General features: G+C 34.6%; 1 pseudogene; it reads right to left on the bottom strand.

Annotated features, from left to right (window-relative positions):
- LOC114515400 overlaps positions 1–10902 on the bottom strand; it is a 104695-nt pseudogene extending 93793 nt beyond the window's left edge.
- Positions 10903–16588: the final 5686 nt, after the last annotated feature.

Raw genomic sequence — 16588 nt, 5'->3', positions numbered from 1 at the left:
TCTTGACTTCAAGCAGGAAAGATTTCACATGAATCAAGGTGAGATTGAGGGTACCTACTTAAAGTTGGGGACAGTAGAACAAGGAAGGGCTTGGCATAGAAGAAGCAACAAACGAGTGGAGGCAGGGCCGCCTTAGCTCACTGGGACTTAGAGACAGGGTCAGGGGATTAGCCTGGGATCAACTGCTGCTGACTGTTTCTCCCCTGGTTGCAAGACTTGTGAGGTCATTACAATTTAGGAGATGCAGACCTCTGGGGGAAGAAGTGAGGGAATAAGAGGGGATAGGGAATGAGGCAGACTGCTCCCCAGAGGGAGAGAATGGGATGGGTTCTTTGTTTCAAGGATTTTTATCTTTCTCTTGCAGGGATCTTAAGGAATCTAGCAGGAATCTTAAGAGAGGTCTCAAGTAAGGTTTTCAGCAGAATAAGCATTAGCTTCTTTCCAGGTGTGACCTTTCAGACTTATGGTCTCCTGATTGGTCGTTGCCAGGGCAGGGGGTTGTTAGTCATTGCAGCTGGTGCTGGCATGACCCAGCTGGTTTTGCTGCTTTTCTGGGCCTGGAGCTGTAACACTCCTAAGGCCTGTATATTACCTCTAGGAAGGTGACCTTCCATATCTGGCTGTAAACTGCTTCGCCAGTTTGTTCAGCTCTCTCATTTTCCCCATTCTACCTGTCAAGGAATTTTCCTAGCTTCTTACCATCCTTCCTCACTAACACCTGGCACTTCAAGAAATTAAACAACATAGAAGAGGCGGGCAAATGTGAATTAGCAAGGCAAGTGAAATTGATTCTTTTTAGTTTTAATATATCTATTTATAGCAAGAGATGGAAAGTATAAGAAAACGTAAAAAGACATATGAAGATAGACCCAAGAGCTATATATAGCCTGTGTATAACAGAGTTTCAAAAGGAGGTAAAATTAGTGGAGGAGAGGAACTAAAAAAGAAGAAAATATAATCACCAGAATAAAAGAGATCACCAATGGTCAAACAAGATTTTAAAATAAGACTAATATTTAGAAATCTCTTGCTAAATTTTTATAATTATGCGTTTAAAATGCTGACAGATAGATAAGAAAGAAGAAATAAAAACCAATTCTCATCATATTTTTGATATGCAGCATATTTTTCAGACGACAAAAATGTGTTTAAGTATTAAGAATTCATTCTATTCCTGGAAAAACTGTCAATCAAATTTTAAGGCAAAATAAAATCAGCTTTTCCGCAAACTCAAAATATCCTGCTCTAAAATGAAGAAAAACAAGATCTCAGAATAAATAAAAATAAAAGTTGGGATTTTTTAAAGTCAGCTAAGTATAGTTCAGAACACAAAATATTAGAAAAAATTTTGGGATATTTTATGTGGAAGATCATCTGCTAACTGGTGGATATTAAGTAGCGTAGGATAACACTTTTATCTTTCTGTGGTTAATAACATTGCATTAACATGAAAGATTTTTTAGAAACTTAATGTTTTAAATGTCTTTATATTTTCCAATTTTTGGAATTATCAATATAACATAGAAGGCCACTGAATTTAAAAAATAGTGTTTGCCTTATACACCTAACTGCACAGACACAACTATGACAAATATAAGTTAGTGGGCAGAGATTGGCACAAGAGGTTGAGAAAGAAAGGAAAATAACTAATAGTCTCATAGTCATCCTGAAACCAGTAAATGCTACATCTAATCAACAAATAACCAATGTTGCTTGAATTATATAGATTAATATCAGGTTATATAACTGTATAAAATATAAATATATTGTGTAAATATATTTCATAAATATGCAACATAAATTACTAAACATCTAGAACATACTATAAGTTAAAGAGACAGTAAAAAAAACTATAAAAATTCATGCTAGAACTGAGAAGATACTAGGAAAAAAGATAGAAGAGAATGAAACTAATTATAGCAAAGAGCCAAGAGGTTCTGTTTAGAACAAATATATCCATAAACAAAAATATGAGTGCATAAATATAAATTAATAATGTAATCATTTGAAGAACTAAATAAAAAGTGTTTCATAATGTTGCCTCAAGGTAGTGGAGCCTTGGAAAGGGTACAGTGAGAAAATGAAGCTTCACTTGCACTAACTACAATTTGTACCCTCACATCCTCATTTTTAAGTAGTATTCACAGATTATACTGATAATAACTAAAACTGATAACTAAAACTAATAATAGTAGTAAAAACGTGTTAGCTCATTTAGTTTTCAAAAATTGTATGTGAAAAATCTGTTTTTTTATAAAGTTTGTCCGAACCTAAATAATAAAAAAAAATTTTAAGATTTTATTTATTTATTTTTAGAGAGGGAAGGGAGGGAGAAAGAGAGAAAGAAACATCAATGTGCGGCTGCTGGGGGCTGTGGCCTGCAACCCAGGCATGTGCCCTGACTGGGAATTGAACCTGCGATGCTGTGGTTCGCAGCCCGTGCTCAATCCACTGAGCTATGCCAGCCAGGGCATAATAAAAAATTTTTAAATTGTTACTAAAGTAACACAAATCTATTAGAGGCTTAAATTTTATTTTACTTCTATACACATAGAAGAGGGATATGCTTAAGCATGTACATTAATCTAATCAAAATACAATACAAGACTTTATAGCTTTCAGAAAAACAGTGATGTTCATTTACAATTTTTTATCATAATTTTTTGTTATGAAATGTTAAAGATAACTTTCACAGGGAATGAAATAGTTTCTGAGTCTAGGTGTTCTACAGGACAGAATGTCTCATTGAAAACAATATTTTCAACAACAGTTTTGAGGTAGAAGAATATTTGCTTTAATGCAGCTATATGAAAAAAATGAATCATTTTCTAATTTTTATTTTGTTGACCATCACTGAGAAGGCTCACAAAAAATGTCATTGTAAAATGATAAAACTTATAATATGAAAGAAAAAATGACTGATGAGATTATTAACAAATGGATATAAAGTTTGTGGTGATTTGCCTCTACATGTGGAATCAACTATTTTTCATGGACAGAAACTCTATAAGTTGTCTGTAAATTATAAGTTGTGTAATTGTCATAAGCATCATCCAAGGGAAAACATAGAGCTAAACTTCTTTTATTAAGTAAAAGAGTTCCAAGCCTTGAGAAAAATTAATAAGTCAACCATTTAAAAAGAACTAGGATTTAACAGTTCCCTCACTATTGTTCTAGTTTACAATTACAAACAATAACCCGTATTTAAAAATGCATTTTAAAATTGAGTTCTCAACAAGATTTAGAAAACCAAAATACTTTTGCCCTTTCTTGCATAATTTGAGAAAAGAGAGCCAGATATATTTAGCCATTATGTTCTTTTTAAAACCATACTTGGCAATTAAAAAAGTATATATTTTTACAATATTTCCTAGTGAAAGTTAATAAATCCCCAAGCTTTATTTTTCTATTATTTTTAGTCATACAGCTATTCTATAGTATACTCATTCTAGAAAAGTGCTAGATTTCCAATGTAAAATTTGAAATGTGCATTTTTTTTTTAAAGTAACCACTAGCAAGCTTAACACTAGTGAAGCATAAAGAAAAGCAAATAACCAATGAACTGAGAAAATAAAGCCAGGAAATCAAAGAGAGAGAAAAAAATGGCAATAAATCTATAGCAAGCACACTTTATTCTTGCATCTATCCTCTTCAGTTATTTTTGTTAATATATCCCCCACAGGTAAATGCCTTACACATGCTCTGAGTAGGGTCCTGAGGAGGCATCACTCTGTTTTTACTGAAGTTCATTGAGAGGAGTGGAGTCAGGCCAGTGCGACCAATTTTTTTCAGTATGGTTACTGTGACCATTCTTCTGGGTTTCCTGGGCAATGTCACAATTTACATCTGTTGATCCTGTGTGACTATTAATAGTTCCCTCTCAGTCCAAACAGCATCATGATTTGGATATTGTATAATCACCCTATGTATAGAGATTAACTAAGAAAAGCTTAATATTCACATCAAATGGAATTGTGACTATACCCTTTAAATTGTAATGGGGAAAGATTAAAAAACTGGCTTAAGAAATTTAAAAGCAATTGGCTGACAAAACTGAACATTTTGTAGATATTTTGTCTTTAAGTGTGACTACAATGAGAGCCTTAATAAATGCCTTCAGGTCTTTATCTCTGTCACTCTCTGTCTCTCTGTCTCTCTGTCTCTCGTAGCTCTGCTTTCTTGAGGAGTTGGCTTTATTCTCAAGCAGTTCCTTGAACTGAGGTGATAAGGTGTTTGTCAAGAACTACACAAGTATATCTTTATTGCTTCCAAGTTTAGCATAAAAGAAATATGTATACAGGGACTGGCAGAAGTAATGCCTGTGTGAGTGTCGTTGGTAGGGTAATAACATGGGTGTAATACTTTGTAGTTTTAATTTGAACATTTCACCTAATATGTCATATGGCATGTTTAAGTGTGATATTTTTATGTTACAGAACTACATGCTTATGATTTTATAATAAAACATGTAATAAAAAAGGGGAATTATTTGTGCTAGATGGTGTATACTTAAAAAAACAAACTGTTTCCTCTCCTTGGACTTACCACTCCTTGACTTAAATCTGGCCCCATATCCATCCTTGAATAAATCACTGTGGTTGGGACAGTTGAGTATTGACATGAGCCCCAGTGGAGTGCCTGTCACTAGAGTTGGTAGTAAGCTCAGCCACATACAAACAACACGGACAGAGAATGAAAGAGCAGTGTTATACCTAAGGAAAAGAAAGATTTCAGCACCAGAGCAGGGAATGGATGTCAGGCCTTCAAACAACAAATGTTTATTTAAACCAGATACACACATCTGGATGAAACTTAAAACTTCGAAGTTCATTCAGAACCCAAGGTAAACTTAAGGACAATTTATTCCAAACTTCTTACAATATATTTACCATTGAAATGACTCAGTTACCATAATGCTGTCTTCCTTGTGACATTCTCCCCAAACCTCCTGCTACCAACTAATATACTCAGTGACTCCATAATTCCCAAATATAGTCCCAGTTCCATAAGTACTATTTAACAAGTTATTAGACAGGAACCTTAGTCAGGAAACTACCTTGGCAACATCCTTAACCAAGGATTATAAGAGGGCTCATTTCTTTAGAAAGAGGAGTAGAGTAGGTAGAGAGATAACTATATCAATATAGATATTAATAATGTACACATAGATACCTATTGGTTCTTTATTATTTATATATTTATACATTTACAAATTGTGTCACAATGTTTGGAAAAATATATACTAAACATTGGAGAGGACTCTGCAAGTGAAGACAGTAGACATTTTTTAATTGCAAAATAAAAAATTAATTAAATGAATTATTCCTATATTTTTGTGTTAATAATGAAAGCAGGAAAATTTGTGTATATGCTATATGAGGCATGTCCAGAAGGTATCCAACCATGTAATATGAAAAATAGAGAGATTTATTGAAGAAGATACAAGATACAAATCATTGTACATAGTACAATGACAACTCAGCCTCCTTTAAATTAGGAACCTTGGAACCTCACACAGTTCACCTAATCACCATCGGCTACCCCCATCATATTTTCCTGAATCTCATCAACAATCTGAAATCTCCTTTCTTTCAAAGGTGATTGTAGTTTTGAGAAAAGCCAGAAGTCACAAGGCACCAAATCTGGATTGTAGGGGGGCTGAGTCACCTGGATGATTTGATGTTTCACTAAGAAACTGCACAAGATTCGATGCATGAGTGGGTGCGTTGTTGTGATGAAATTGCCAATTATCAGTCATCCGTATCTGTGGCCTTCTGAATCATCAGAATAGTTTCCACAGAGGAATGTTCAAATATCATGCAAAATTTGATGTAGATTCATTGCTGTACTCAGTTATTTTGAATGTGACAACACAGTGCACATGCTTACTCAATGGCATCTACCACCCCCACTGACTAGTTCAGTGAAGTCAGCATTGTTCACCCATGTGCATTCCAATCCACTCTCATTGGTTGCCAGGTTATATCGAGGCCATGCAAATTGTTCTCATTATATCAGCAATGGCTGGACTTTTTCTGGACAGACCTCACTCATATCAATTTCAAAAGATTCTATTGTCCTTATAGTAAAAACATAATTTGAGATTTGTATATGGACATAAAACCGAAAAAGCTGGAATACTTAATGTGTTCCTTTTCTTTTCTTGGAAAAATGGCTTAACTACTTTGCCTAGGAACAAACAAGAATTCTGAATAAACTCTCTTGGCAAGTCCACTAAATGCTGAACAGTATTTTTCTTTCCAGTAGGGCTTTATTACTCATGTGTGTTACTTTAAGAGAGATTTTTTTTTTTACTGTTGATATCAGGAACTCCAGGTTCTAAAGTTTTCTTATCAGAAAAAGAGAGCATATCACTCAATTTTAACATATGTTGTGAAGTGCAAAGACAGTGGTGATACTCATTCCTTTAGGCCAAAATGAATAAATCTCTAAAATTAAGAAAGCAATGTTTAATTTTACCTTGAATTGTTTTTTAGCCATGTAATTTATGTGGCATGGAGGAACGTCCTCCAGGATGTAATATATATTCAAAATTAGACTCAATATAACATGTTGTAAATGCATGACAATGATTTATCCAGAATGGGGGTTCATCGTCCAGGTATCAGATGTAAAAATGAGGATGGCTCCACTCCGTCCTGTCCACAAGTGATCCTCTTGGTACGGTGATCCACTAGCACAGATTTTTGCTTCCTGTCTTATTCACCCTAAATTCTGCTGGCTAGGCTTTAATAAGATTGGGGGCATAATAGAAGATATGCACAAATTTTTTTCTGTGTATGTGTGTGCATGGTGTGTATGTGAACTATATATGAAGAACATTTTCTTCTAGAAAAGTGAAGTAGATTGAAGTATGTAGCCAAGAGGCAGAAATTACAACCTTCATTTTCATTCATTGAACTCATCCAGGTTTTAGACCTTTTCTTGGGTCCGTGTCTTCCACTTCCATCATAAATCTCTACTATACTTTTGGACTGTATATTTTATTTAAAATGACAGCAGCCTAAAGAAAATTAGGGCCCTGGCTGGCATAGCTCAGTGGATTGATCGCAGGCTGTGACCCAGGCATCGCAGGTTCGATTCCCAGTCAGGGCACATGCCTAGGTAGCAGGCCATGACCCCCAGCAACCACACATTTCTCTCTCTCTCTCTCTCTCTCTCTCTCTCTCTCTCTCTCTTTCCCTTCCCTTTCTAAAAATAAATAAATAAATAAAAATCTTTAAAAAAAGGACAGATAAGTGAACGAAGCCTGAGAAAGATGTAACAAAAAAAAAACTTGGAATAACAACAAAAAAAAGAAAATTAGGTAAGAATCATAAATAATTAACCAAAATGTCACCCCAAGTGAATGAATACAAAGGGTGCCCCTATGCCTGAGGGTGACAAGAGCTTTGGTATTTTTCTGGATGAAACATAACAATACCCTCACCTGAAGTTCTGGCTGTACCTATTAAAGATATAATACTTCATATATAGGCTTCAGCTCCACAGTATTTCAATTTCACAGTGACAGAGGTTTGCTTATTCAGATAATAAAAATACTTACTGATATATTTAATAGCAGTCCTAGAAGTTTATGATTTTTCTATGCAAACTCTTCATTCTACCTTTCTGACAACCAGCTTTTGTTCAGTTCAATCTGAATAAAAGGCTCTTAGTATATTACTACACTTATTTGTAGCTTATAATTCCAATTACATTGAAAACACATTTGTTTGAATGAAAGGTTTCTCAGCTGAAAATCTGCATTTAAAATTAATTATCATAATTCATTATAATTTGCATAACATTTGATGGGAAAACGTTGTCTTGGAAATTATTTAAGGATTATAGTCTGCAGAAAATGATCTAAAATCACATTAGTTTATGGGTCATGTAAACATTCATCAACCTTTGCCAAATATGAGACAAGCAGATTTTTTTCAGGGGAGTGGGAATTATAAACAGTCATCATTCCTTTAACATAGTGACTCATCAATTCAGAAAGATGTCTTCTGCATCAAATGTACCGTCTATTATTACATCTATTTATCATAGGAACTATAAGATTTTTGAGAAAACATTATTTTTTGAATTGCATAAAGCTATTCTGAGTATGAACAATGTGCTTAGTTTACATTGGAAAATTTTGACTTGAGTAAAAATTCTACTAATTCTACTAAACAAAACCCTGTAATTTCTATTCCAGTTTCTTTCTCTCACCTCTCCTCTGGCATCTCACACTCATCTACCAACCCCATGATCCCCACAGGGACAAGGTATTTGGTTTTGGCAATGGAGAGAAACTTTATGAAGGAGATTACCCCTGAACAGAATTTTGACAATAAAAGGGATTGGAATTTATAACAATTTTTGTTATAAATATCCTTATTCATACTTCTCCACAATACACCCATAATGAATTACTGGTACAATTATGATAAACTGCATATGTCTTTTTAACTAATTACTCCATCTGTACTCATTCATTGATTAATTCATTTACTCACTTTATACTAACTATACATTTTTGTGCAAAGGGCATGGAAAGATGTACTATGTAATAAACACAAGGAACTAATAGTAATAAAAAATAAAATCCTGCTTTTTATTCAGACTGCATTTAAAGGCTATGAGAGTATAAAAGGAAAAGTGAGTAGGAGAATTGAACCATCTGCCCAGTGGAGAGACATGTGAATAATTGTGATTAGAGAGTAAATAGAAGAGGGGTAGAAAAGAGGCACAGAGAAGTGCATAACCACAGCTGAATAATAACAAGACATATTTGAGAAAATGTAAGAAGAATAAAGAGATAAGAGATTTGAGAAAGCAGGAGAAACAGCGGCTGCCTTTGGATGCCACCCTAAAGTAGAGTCAGCCAGGAGCTGCCTGTGGCCCTCACTCATGTCCCAGTTCATTGGAGAAAGTCAATGAAAATGTATTGACTGTGGCCCATGGAAGGTCTATGGACCTGGACACAAAAGGCCTGGGGAAGAACTTTGTGTATTGTTTTGTTTGTTTAGTTTTATTTTTTTAGTTGTAATTTAGATTTAGATATTTCCTTTGTAGTTAATACACTAGAACAATTTCTAGTCCAGTTGAGACAACAAAGTCAGGTTACTCGGGGGATGTAAAAGAGAACTTCAGCCCAGTAAGTGACATCACACAAGGTGACTGAATCAGTGGCATGGTTATGAAAGTGAGTGGCCAAAGATGAACAATTTTCTACCTGTCTCCTGTACTGAACAGGTGGCAGAGAAGGCTTTCAGTGACCAAGAGAAAAACAGTAACCTTAATTAATAAGTAGCAACTGTTTCCATGTATCTGTCAGAATATCTATTTGAATATTGGAAATAGTCAAAAGAGATTACTGAGTGCTAGTTTCATGCAGCCATGGACTTGATATTTTAATTGACCAGACAATATCCATTTCCATAAGGGAAGGGCAAAAGTCAAATCTTAGGTGTTTGTCCAGTGATGATGCAAATCATTTCTTTGTAGTACAACAGGTTAAATACTAAACAAACATAATGGTTTATGGCTGGTTCCCTTAAATATTAACCACTTTAAAAATAATCTAATTTAGCAATTGCATTTTAATTTTTTGATAAATTGCCTATGTACAACCAGTTTCTAAAATTATCTCTGAATTATTTCAAACATCTTACTAGTGGTTTAATTAATAAACCAAATACAATTTTTGATGAGGCTCCATTTCACATTTGCATGAAAGTCACAATTTTAAAAAATATACTTTAGTATATATTTATAATGGAGAAGACATTAGGCTGTCATTATTTTCTATTAGTGTCACCAGATACTCTTTAGTTTTATATTCTGCTTTATAAGCAAATTCTGAAATTAGTGTGATGCCCACCTTAATGAGAGGATTGTGTTCTGCTGCCACGTGTGAAATTTTCTGCTGAGAAATTGGAGTCACCTTTTGGGGAACCCATTCCCAATTCTTCATGAGTTATATTCAGGGCATGGGAAAGAACTGAACTTCTCTAGTTTTCCCATCCCACTGGGAAAATAAAGGTACTATGACCCACATTGCACAGTGCTGTCATGGGAATTAAAAAGAAAAACAGCACTTCCATTTTGAGTGTCTTGCTCTTCTGACACATCAGAGGAACACTCACTTTCTAATATTCCTATTTGTGTTGAAGTTAATGCCTGCCTTTGACTTTTCATGCAAGAACTCATGTTTAGTTTCCTCTGTTGCATTTATTCAATACTTCTGTATTTCAAACATTGTCTGTTACTTCAGTTTTTGCATTTTTCTCTTTTTTTGGACATTTTGTTTTCACCTAGATATTTCTATTCTTTTTGCTTGTTTTCAATTCTAGGGTTTATAGAGTGATTTTTTTCTTTCTGAGCATCATGTTGCGGAGGAGTCTCCTGGCATGTTAGGTTCAGCCCTACCTTCTCTCCCTCCTGAGAGCCCAGTGCAGGGAGCAAGAATTTCCTTGATGATCCTTTGGAGATAGACACTCTGCACCCTTTCCTCCTGGGGTAGGGGAGTGTGTATCTGCGTCTGGGTTTGTAAATCAGTCTAATTCTGTATTCAGTAACAGACCTATTCTTCTTCACACATAGCGACAACTGCTTGTTCATCACTCACAAAGGTGATCTTTCCATCTCCACTGCCATCGCTACTTCCTTATCTTATTTCTCCATTTGCCATGATGTGCTGGGAACCAGGGAGCTCTTTGGGGAGGACCTAAGGTATCTAGTACCTATCTGAATGTCTTCTTTCTCCTTTAAGACATTCTCTTTGCCTTTCCCTGGTCTCCTGACACTGTCTGACCTGTGTCGTACCAGGAATAGTCCACGGCTGTCCACGGCAATGATCTGTCCTGGGGCTCTTCCAACTCTAACGTAGCTCAGGTACTCCTTCATTATTGTTGATGAAATAATTTTATCTAGAAAAAGACCTTAAAGCAGGTGGGTCAGGGTTTATTATTGCTTATATATATATACATATATATGCATACATATACATATATATGTATATATATATATACTATAATGATAAGCATTGTTACATAAAAATTCACAATAAAAGCTCTATTTACAGAAGAGCAAAATAATTGTCACCAAGTATTTAAGTGTTTTGGCCAAGTTAACACAGCTAGAGAATCCCGCAGGATCAGAGCAGGAATTTAAGCACTTGACAACAGCAGGAACTTTTAAATTCTTCTTAACAGTGTCTATTGAGAGAAACCAGAAGCGAAGAGAGGCCTGTGGTTCAGAAGATATGCTTATCTGAGCTCCGATGTTTACTAATTATTTAACCTTGGAGAAATTTCTACATCTTTGTGTCTCAGTTTTTCATGCGAAGTGAAAATATTAAACCTGCCCTGTATTTTTGCCAGGATTACTGGAAAGGTAAAATAAAAAAAAAAAAGAATAAAAACATCCTATTTACTGCATTTGTTATATCATGCTGTCCCAGAAAGTTACTACAGTGTGAGCATTCATATGGAAGCTCTGTGCAACTGTTAAATGTTAAACAACTGAATGTAGTTGTGTTGTTTGTGAGCATAAACCCCAGCAGAGGTCAGCCCATCCTGCTCCAAGAACGGGAAGCCTGCTGTGGTGCAGAACATGTCTACCCGCTGGCTGAGGTGGGGCACAGCCATCACTTTTGGGAGGGGAAGATGAACTTCTAATGCATCAGTTGTTACCAAACTTGCTTGATCATCACGATCTGGAAGATAAGGCTGAATAAAAGTAAAGCAGGTGATTGCAGCAATGTGAAAGCTAGAAGCTGAAGCTGCATCATACTGTAGAAGAGGGAATGGAATAGCAACACCATATAATTTATGACTAGATGGATGAGTCTTATTTTAAGGAGAGAAAAACAAAATATGTGACCCAGATATGAGATAGAAAGTACTGAGAGTTTTTAGGTAAAAGGGAAAAATAATATAAACCTGGTATGTTTAAAAGCTACATAGCTTTCTGAACATTTCTCCTAAACTGCTGTGTTTTTTTCTACAGACAATTTGCAGAAATCCTTAGAGTTCAGAAACACATGTAAAAAATTATCTTCTGGAAATAAATGACCCATTTGTATTCAAACCACTGATGTTAGTAATGTGCAAAGTAAGTGAATCATACCAGCTAGTGGGTATTGGAAAACAATTTAGCCACAAGTATTACAGTACAGGGAATAGATGCTAGTTTTAAAAACACAGGAAATGATATGAGTCTAGTAATTAATATTCTAGTGTTTCATGCTGGAATACTTTATTAAAATACAAAATTGAATAAAATCAGGAGACATTCCTTATATTTTTAGAATGCATATCAAATGTAATTATAGATAACTGTACTTTTTTGATGAAATGCATTTCAAACTAAAGTTTTTGTATTGAGGTAACATTATACTTGAGAAATAGAAATATAAGGCTAATAAACTGAAAATTTTATATTTTGCTACCAAGTGAGAAAATTTTGGTTAAAAGCATGGACTCTGAATCAATAGACTTTCTCAATGGATTTGAGAAAAGAGAACCCTAGTGCACTGTTGGTGGGATTGCAGACTGATGCAGCCACTGTAAAAAACAGTCTGGAGTTCCCTCAGAAAACTAAAAATGCTACTGCCTTTTGACCCAGCAATTCTACTGCTGGGATTGTATCCTAAGAACCCTGAAACACCAATTCAAAAGAACCTATGCACCTCAATGTTCAGAGAAGCACAATTTATAAGAGCCAAGTGCCAGAAACAACCTAAGTGCCCATCAGTAAATGAATGGATCAAAAAACTATGGTGCATTTACACAATGGAATTCTACGCAGCAGAAAGAAGGAACTCCTACCCTTTCCAACAGCATGGGTGGAACTGGAGAGCATTATGCTAAGTGAAATGAGCCAGACGGTGAAAGACAAATACCATATGATCTCACCTTTAAGTAGAATCTAATCAACAAAACAATCAAGCAAGCAAAATATAACCAAAGATATTGAAATTGAGAACAGGCTGACAGTGACCAGAGGGGAAAGGGGGAGGGGATAATGGGGGAAAAGGGTGAAGGGTTTACAGGAACAACTATAAAGGACACATGGACAATAACAAGGAGGTGTGGAAAGAGGGGAAGAAGGTGAGGAGGGTTGGGGTGGTGGGGAGGGGTGGGGGGAAAAGGCAGAAAAGTGCTTGAACAACTAGAATTAAAAAATAAATAAATAAATCTTTGTCTGCCATTAGTTCCCAGAGATGGACTCCAGTGTAAATTAACAAAATCATCCATGTCTGTTTCCCTATCTGTTATATGAATGTCAGTTGATAAGAATTATGGTATGGGAGACTAAATGAGATAATGCATGGGGAGCAAATACTCTGGTATCTGGTTCATCATAAAACTCAATAGATACTGCATATTCTTTCAGCTATTTTGAATGTTATTGTGGCATAATTTTGATATTTCTTTTTTTTGGATGTTTTATTTTTACAGAGAAGATCTGGTACCTCTTTACAAAGAGAAAGAAAAATGAAAATTTACTGGTAGTAAACCTATTAAAACTAAAGAATTTGAATAGCCTGACTTCTCTGGCATGCACAGAAGATGATTCATAGACACATATTTTCATGAGAGATATTCATTTTATGCAAATGAAACTGGCATTATCTAGAGTCTACACATGCCAGGGACCTTCTTTGGTGCTTTGTTTTCAGTAATGCTGTGAGATTGATATTATTGTTCTTATTTTATAGAAAGGGATAATGAGTAATAGTTTAATGAAGTTGATGTCCTAGTCTTTGCAGAGGCAGGATAACTGGCAGTGGACAAGAAAATAAATTCTGAGGTTATACCATGTGGACTCATATCAGGTACAATATATTTAAGGTTATAACACTAAGAGTGCCTCTGGTACAGTAAGCACTCAATGAACAATAACTAGTATTATTGCTGTGCCATACTATTATGCTTATAAATGTTATGGTTGAAAGGAGAATTAAATTCAAGCTTTACCTAAAACAGCATTCCAGTAGCTGCCTGATCAATGCTGTTTGGTGGTCAAAGAATCTTCCAGCTAGGGTTCATGTCCACATGGTAGTTGGTCAGTGCCCTGCTTGATCTGATCAGACTGGTTGTGAATAGTGCTGAATATCACATATCCCCCTAGCCATTTGCTATCTAGCAGTGTAATTAATACTGATGTGCCCTGGGGGACATATGAGGGAAACAGAGTTGGTAGGTATTTCTTTACTCCTCTTCTCTTATGCAACCAGATGTTGCATAACATCTGGTAATAAGGCAGATGCTGCTCTAGTAATAAGGCAGACATGATGTATCACATGTATGAGCAGGAAAGTCAACACAGATGATATTCTGAATAAAAAAATTGAGTTTATGAAACAGATTTTAAGAATTTTTAAAAAGCCTTGCTATGGAATTATATTACCAAATTACACAAAGACTTAGATAAGTAATTTCTCTTTTTCTCTGGTTGTAAAGTAGATAGTTCTACAGGCCACCGAGATCATAGCAGCTACTGTCATCTATTTGACAAGAAAGAAAGAAAGAAAGAAAGAAAGAAAGAAAGAAAGAAAAAGAAAAAAAGAAAGAAAGAAGAAAGAAAGAAAAGAAGAAAGAAAACGAAAGGAAAGAAAGAAGAAAGAAAGGAAGAAAGGAAAGAAAGGAAAGAAGGAAGGAAGGAAGAAGGAAGGAAGGAAGGAAGGAAGGAAGAATTCACATTGATGTAAAGCCTTTGCTGAGAAAGTCAAGAAAATTTATATAAAATATAAGTACTTTGTGTGTATTTCCATATATATTTGGTACATGTTTGTTTCCAACTGTCCCCTTAATAAAGTTATAATGCCACAAGGAATCTGCCTTTATGCATGTGATTTCAGTTCCAACTTGGGTTGAAGTGTAGCCATGGAAAAACAGAGGAATTCTCACTAGCTGAGTAAACCCCTCTGATACAAGTCCAATTAATTGGAAGGGAGAAGAATTTATCCAATTACAGTTAAATGTATGATGCAATTTTCCAACAATCTTTAATATGAAAGTCCCCAAATGCTTACTAAGCAAGTGAATAATATTTCATATATTTAATATTCCATGGTTCTAAAACAATTTCATATTAATTGATCCCTTACTCAAGAAAATAATTGGTACATTAACAGGAATATATAAAATATTTTCATTTCTTTTATTTTAACATTGTAGGATTCTTGTAATCTAGAGTTTTCTTAAATCAATCTTTTAAACTCAAAACTTATAAGAATTTTTTAAGTTGTTAAGGCAATTCTATAGCCATACTCTTTAAAAAATAGAATGAACAAAAGAATCCCAGTATTTCACAATAGCATATGTTTGCATATATATGAATATACACACATACACATAGAAACAAGGAAGCACGTATAATTTCACTTTGTTTCTTACCAAAACTGTATGCTATTAGGAGATGTTAGAAATAAAAATAGTAAAAAGGCAAACTCTTGATGGCAGTATGTACTTCTCACAAAAATGTATTAATATATGTAGATGAATTTCATTATCTAGATGTTCATGTTTCATTTGCTGATTGATGCCTCATAGAAGTTATGATTCTCATTTTTATATATTTTTTTTAAATTTAGAAAATGCTACACACCCAGATAAGATAAAGTGTTGAAATATTTGTTACTCTGAAAAGTTCTATGCATTTTTGAATCATAGAATTGCTAATTAGAATTGCTGATTGGGTCTCTTTGGTAGCTAAGTAATTTGTTTGTAAATAACATTCTTTTTAAAAGAATATTCATGAGATCAAAGTACCAATTTAAAATGTGAAAGAATAATCAAGCTGTAATTTTTTATAAATAGATTACAGGATATTTTTAATTCCATTAATTATTATCATCACCATATTAATTGGGACACTCACCATGAGCTATCCACTCAAAAATTTTGGTCAAAGACAAAATGAAGCCCTGACTGGTGTGGCTCAGTGGATTGAGTGATGACCTGTGAAACAAAAAGTCACCGGTTCGATTCCCAGTCAGGGTACATGTGTGGATTTCGGGCCAGGTCCCCAGTAGGTGGTGTGTGAGAGGCAACCACACATTGATGTTTCTTTCCCTTTCTTTCTCCCTCTCTTCCCTTATCTCTGAAAATAAATAAATAAAATCTTTTAAAAGAGACAAAATGAAAAAAAGTAACATGTTTAAACCTGAGACATTCTGCTTATGATAATTTTAATATACTTCCAAATAGATCATCATCATTCAATATCATTGAAGAATATATGATGTACTGTTCTGTTCAGATTTTGTTAAAGCTTTAGCGTGTCTACATCAGTCTGTTTAGGTAGGATGGGGTATTACTTAAAGTTCTGAACACTCTGGTTAGTAGAACTACAAGTAGAAATCTTTATTTTCTCTCTTCTTTCTTTTTTTCTCTTTTTGAAATACATCAATTAAGACAAAAGCTCTGCCTTGGTGGAGCATATTTATAAGTAAATTATATAGTAAGTGAAAAGGTGATAAATACTTTGAGAGAAAAAAGTAGTGGTCAGGGTATAAGAAATTGATAGATTGGGGATGGGGATGGGTTTGAGATTGAAATAATGTGACAAGGTTAATCACATT

Source organism: Phyllostomus discolor, chromosome 2 (assembly GCF_004126475.2).
Source record: "Phyllostomus discolor isolate MPI-MPIP mPhyDis1 chromosome 2, mPhyDis1.pri.v3, whole genome shotgun sequence".
Classification (NCBI taxonomy): Eukaryota; Metazoa; Chordata; class Mammalia; order Chiroptera; family Phyllostomidae; genus Phyllostomus; species Phyllostomus discolor.
The sequence above is the reverse complement of the archived record's forward strand: the minus strand, read 5'-3'. Positions and strand labels throughout refer to the sequence as shown.